General features: G+C 38.6%; 1 long non-coding RNA gene across 1 annotated transcript; it reads right to left on the bottom strand.

The window, feature by feature from the left end:
- Nucleotides 1-3,618: 3,618 nt before the first annotated feature.
- Nucleotides 3,619-4,189, bottom strand: LOC143099970 (uncharacterized). Its single transcript, XR_012981777.1, has 3 exons — nt 4,081-4,189; nt 3,908-3,931; nt 3,619-3,804 (listed from the first exon to the last, which is right to left on the bottom strand). It is a non-coding gene; the product is annotated as an uncharacterized LOC143099970 (long non-coding RNA).
- Nucleotides 4,190-6,000: the final 1,811 nt, after the last annotated feature.

The following is a 6,000-nucleotide window of genomic DNA, read 5'->3' as shown; positions in this document are numbered from 1 at the left end:
CTTTCAAGTACCTATCAATCTGCTGATTGTTTTTCACCAGAATGTTTGTGTTCAAGTCTTGGGCTTGATTAATAAAATAAATGATCTTACAATTATTTCCACTCACAGCTGGTCTTCAGCATGAAACCTCAGCAATGGCAATTTTTCCCCTTCATCAGAAACAATAATAATTAAATCGATTTATGTTTCTGTAAGATAACACAAACAACAGATTACCTGCATTCAGGGTCTTTCCCTCCAGTCTGTTTTTCTGAGAGGTTATGGATTTCAGGGCTTTGGGAAACTCCTTTTGCTTGAGTTGGTTCAATTCTTCCCTGAGTTCTGTTTCGCTGCATGAGTCATTAGTGTCCTCAAATGATGTTTTGGCTTTAGTTCTATCAGAGGGTTTAATGTAAAAAAGCAAACACAACAACAACAAAAAAAACATTAAACAGTGTGAACCACCTCAACAGCAAACCACCTCAACAGCAAACCACCTCAACAGCAAACCACCTCAACAGCAAACCACCTCAACAGCAAACAACCTCAACAGCAAACCACCTCAATAGCAAACCAACTCAACAGCAAACCACCTCAACAGCAAACCACCTCAACAGCAAACCACCTCAACAGCAAACATACAGCGGGGAAAATAAGTATTGAACACGTCAACATTTTTTTCAGTAAGTATACTTCCAATGAGGCTATTTGCATGAAATTTTCACCAGACATTAGTATTAACTCAGATAATCCACCCATATAAAAAAATCCAAACATTAAAGTCCATAGGTAGAGTTATGTGCAATAAAGTGGAATGACACAGGAAAAAAGTATTGAACACGCCTGCTGAAATTTCTTAAATACTTTGTGGAAAAGCCTTTATTCGTAATGACAGCTTCAAGGTATTTCCTGTATGATGAAACTAATCAGTCAGAGTATTCTGGTGTGAGTTTGGCCCATTCTTTTAAACAGATAGTCCTTTAATATTGAAGATTTCAGGGGTCCCTCTTGTAAATCCTGATCTTTAGTTAACTTCCAAAACTGTTCAATTGAATTGAAGTCAGGGCCTTGATTTCTTTTCTCTGAAACCAATTGAGTTTCCTTTGCTGAATGGTTAGGATCATTGTCCTGCTGGAAGGTCTAGCCATGTCTCATCCTCATCATCCTGGTGGATGTAAAGATTCTCCCAGAAAAAAATGACTCCATTCATCATTCCTTCAACTGTATGAAGTCTGCTAGTACCATGAGATGAAAAACAGCCCACACCATGATGCCACCTCCAAACCTCACTGTTGGTAGGGTATTTTTAGGGTGATGCACAGTGCCATTTCTCCTCCAAATATGGTGTGTAGTATGACATCTGAAAAGTTACATTTTTAACCAGAATACATTCTCTCAGTATTGCATAGGATTGTCCAAATGTTGTGTAGCAAACTTTCAACGAGGTTTGACATGTTTTTCTTCAGCAAAAGAGTCATGCGGGATGAGCGTGCGTAGAGGCCATGGTGGTGGAGTGCATTACCTATGATTTTCTCTGTAAAAATTGTACCTGCTGCCTCCAAGTCTTTCTGGAGCTTTCTCTGAGTGGTCCTTGGATCTTCGGCTACACTTCTGACTATCCTTCTGACTTCCTGGTCAGAAATCTTGCAAGGAGATCCTGTGCATGGCCAGTTGATGATGCATTGATGTTCCTTCCACTTGCAGATAATGGCTCCAATACTGCTTGCTGGATGATTCAGAAGTTTTGAAGTGCATCTGTAACCAGTTCCATTGATATGTTTTGCAACAATAAGGTTGCAAAGGTCTTGGGAGGGCTCTTTGCTTTTGCCCATCATGAAATGTTTCTTGTGTGACACCTTGGTAACAAAAAACCTTTTTATAGCCCACCAGTATGTACTAACCCAGTTTATATCAATTTGCACAGATAGGAGGGATAATTTCTCTAAATACTTATAGATTCCAGTTTGTTCCTTGCCATTCCTTGCCTTTGTGTACTGCTTTTTCTTAGTGTGTTCAATACTTTTTCCCTGTGCCATTCCACTTTTTTACTCATAACTCTACTTTTAGACATTAATGTTTGGATTTTTATATATGTGTGGATTACCTAAGTTAATACTAATGTCTGGTGAAAATTTCATGCGAATAGCCTCACTGGAAGTATACTTACTGAAAAAAATGTTGACGTGTTCAATACTTATTTTCCCCGCTGTACATACAGATCAACATAGTCTCCAGGTCATACATACAGATCAACATAGTCTCCAGGTCATACATACAGATCAACATAGTCTCCAGGTCATACATACAGATCAACATAGTCTCCAGGTCATACATACAGATCAACATAGTCTCCATGTCATACATACAGATCAACATAGTCTCCATGTCATACATACAGATCAACATAGTCTCCAGGTCATACATACAGATCAACATAGTCTCCATGTCATACATACAGATCAACATAGTCTCCAGGTCATTACTTGTGGATTGTATGTTTATGGTTGTTGTTATTATTTTTCTACATTTACATGAATTCATTTAGCAGACGCTATTCTCCCAAAGTTACTTATGTTCATTCTATTACAAGAAACTACATTATCCCCAGAGCAATCAGAATTGAAGTCTTGAATTTCCCCTGGGGATCAATAAAGTATCTATCTATCTATCTATCAACCTGGGGTTAAGTGCTCAAGGGCACAATGGTGGAAGCCGGGAACCCACAACTTATCAGCCCAGTTCCTTAACCACTAGCACCACTTCTGTTATTTAGTCTAATACTAAACACAATTTATCAGCCCAGCTCCTTAACCACTACCACCACTTCTGTTATTTAGTCTAATACTAAACACAATTTATCAGCCCAGCTCCTTAACCACTAGCACCACTTCTGTTATTTAGTCTAATACTAAACACAACTTATCAGCCCAGCTCCTTAACCACTAGCACCACTTCTGTTATTTAGTCTAATACTAAACACAACTTATCAGCCCAGCTCCTTAACCACTAGCACCACTTCTGTTATTTAGTCTAATACTAAACACAATTTATCAGCCCAGCTCCTTAACCACTACCACCACTTCTGTTATTTAGTCTAATACTAAACACAACTTATCAGCCCAGCTCCTTAACCACTACCACCACTTCTGTTATTTAGTCTAATACTAAACAAAGGACAAATAGGGACAAAAGCGTCTGCTGAAAACCATAAACATAAGACCACTACATTCACCTACCTCAGTCCTCATGTCAGTTGCATTTTATTGCATTTAATGAGGTAGCATACCATGCAATATAGCAATAGCATTCTACTGTATAAACGAAACAGTACAGTAGAAGAAGTTAATAAATTAACAGACAAATCCAGTTATATAGCGATCTACTTACTGCTTTGAGTTCCTGCCTCGCTCTTTTACTTGGGCAGTTTTTGTCAGACATTGCACTTGGGTTTGCCCCTGTATGTAGCTTGTCTACATTGTACTTTTTAGTCCACTAGAGGGCGATAGAGTACAAGGAGTTCCAGAGCCGTATAGATATACAGTATACGGCTCTGAGGAGTTCTACTTTTGACCTCTATTTGGCATGTTCTTACTTGGTAAATACATAATTTGACATGCCCTTGCCTGATATGTATATGTATGCATATTATGTTCATGATTACATATACAGTAGACAATATCAGTGACTCTTTTTTTGTTTGGTTACTGGTAAGTTTATTGCACATTTTTGGAGACCATGTTTTATAACAAACTACAAGCTAGTTACCTGATCTTCAAATCTCCATTCTGTTTTGCCAAAGCTTTCATTGCTGCTGTTAGCTTCTCACTGAAGTTAGGGAAACAATGATTAATTTACTTGAACTAGATTTCTTTTTTTCTGTGCTTCTGTATGTTCAAGTACAGTGAATGTGAATGTGTGGGAAACTCACTTAGCTGCCTTGTAGTCTTCAAATCTGTATTAAGAGGACACAATTTATGGGCATAAAGTAACAATACAATATCTATACATATCCATCCCTTAACAATCAAAACTGTGTCAAAAGATCATCATTAATGAATATGTAAATAAAAATCTGTCTACTATATAACTGAAATACTGTACCTGGTTTTGAGATGTTCATTCTCTTTTTTCAGCGTTTCCAGCTCGTCACTAAAAGCACAAGAGAAAGTTAGTGAAAGTCGTTTCTTAAGATCACTTTAATCAACACACAGTAGCTTTTGACAATAGCATTGGATTTATAATTCAATTCAATGTTCAATTATAATGATCAGTACTATTAGACCATACATTATCTGAAATCACTTTACAGAGCTCAATGCCTGAGGCACAACATGTCAAAGTCAAAGTCAGCTTTATTGTCAATTTCATGTACCAGACATACAGAAGAATAAAGAAAACATGTCTCTCTATGGCAATGGTAAACTCTCTTATAACAGGAAGAAACCTTGACGGATGTGCATGCACAACATAAATCTTTCTTTTTAATTATGAATGTTTCTTACTTGAGAATTATTAAGTGGTGGAATTGAGTTCCAGTTGTCGCCGACGTCTCCTTACCCATTGGCCACTGCCCCCGGTCCCTCCTGGTCCAGGCACTGCTGAGGGTTCCCTGCTGTGGCTCATCCTCTAGACCAGGGGTCGGGAACCTTTTTTCCCTGGAGAGCCACTTTTACCAATTTTTTTTTTTTTAATCTCAGAAGAGCCACATCAAGACGGTTACAAGAAAAAGTTTAGATATTTAACGTACATTTACTTTCATTCAACAGAGGATTTTTAAATACATGTTCTACTAGTTTTAAAAGTAATGTGCAAGTAACTTGAAATGTAAAGTGGAATGACAGAAGTATAGGCCTTAGGCTTCCCATGTAGGCTAAACACCACCCCATATTTCCCCAGTGTTCTTTTGGTATGCAAAGTAACCTCATAGTTAACAACACAACACTCAATTTTCATGACATGACATGTCATTGGCGAAATTGAACATTAGGCCTACTGTACCAGAGATTAGATTTGGTGATGGCCTTGGAGTCTGGCTGGCTCATATTCAGTGAGGTGAAGTTTCATGCAAGAATTGAGGCTGTCATCATTTAAGGGCAACTCCACGCAAAACTGTCATATATCCATAACGCCAACATGGCATTGTGTTGGCGTTATGGATATGACAGTTTTGCGCAGAATTGCCCTTTAACGTGAGTACAGGTTTGTCTTTATATTTTTCCTATGTGAGAAAGATTTCTCATATGCAAGTGGAACCGAACAGGTTTAACACAGCAATACTAACTCGTTGCAGTGTGCGATATATAACAGGCAGTTCATTTCGCGTTTTCAGAATCAGTCTTCGGATGGAAACTTTCCCATTTCAGCCCGCTTGTGTTCTCGCTTGCAAGCTGTGGTCACTGACGTTTCCTTTTTGACATTTTCCTTATCTAGCCTACAGCAAGCGCACACATCAACAATAACAATTAAAGTGTTCTCGTTCATCTTTTTTTCCCTTCGACATTTTCTTTGTTTTGGATACAACCGTTAGCTAGCTGAATTTTTAAGTAAAGCATCAGCGGGTGGAATGTTATCTCGGTACAGCATTGTCCAATAAAAAAACACGTTTTTCATATCTGTACAGTACATCGACGTAACCGTGAATTTCAGCGGTAGAGAACAGACATGGGATGGATTAAACTACGTGAACATATATTATATTTCGAACACTATTTTAACATTTTGAGGTAGGTCCATTTTTAATTTAATACAGTACCAAAATGATTCATGACTTATTGAGTAAACAAATGGCAGGTTTGTCCGAGAGCCAGATGCAGTTCCCAAAAGAGCCACATGTGGCTCGCGAGCCATAGGTTCCCGACCCCTGCTCTAGACTAATCCCCGATGTACCATAGGTCTGCTGCAGGTGTCGCAGGCTAGCAGGTTCCCCGTGCCGCTTGTGTACGATGCTGGGTTCTGTGAGAGTTGTGTGATGTCCGGTGTTCCAGTTTAGATGGTGAGCAGGTTAACTTGTGATATTTGCAT

Source organism: Alosa pseudoharengus, unplaced genomic scaffold, assembly GCF_046254945.1.
Source record: "Alosa pseudoharengus isolate Yale_2024_CS ecotype anadromous, Long Island Sound unplaced genomic scaffold, YU_APseudo_1.1 YU_APseudo_1.1_scf_3, whole genome shotgun sequence".
NCBI lineage: Eukaryota > Metazoa > Chordata > Actinopteri > Clupeiformes > Clupeidae > Alosa > Alosa pseudoharengus.
The sequence above is the reverse complement of the archived record's forward strand: the minus strand, read 5'-3'. Positions and strand labels throughout refer to the sequence as shown.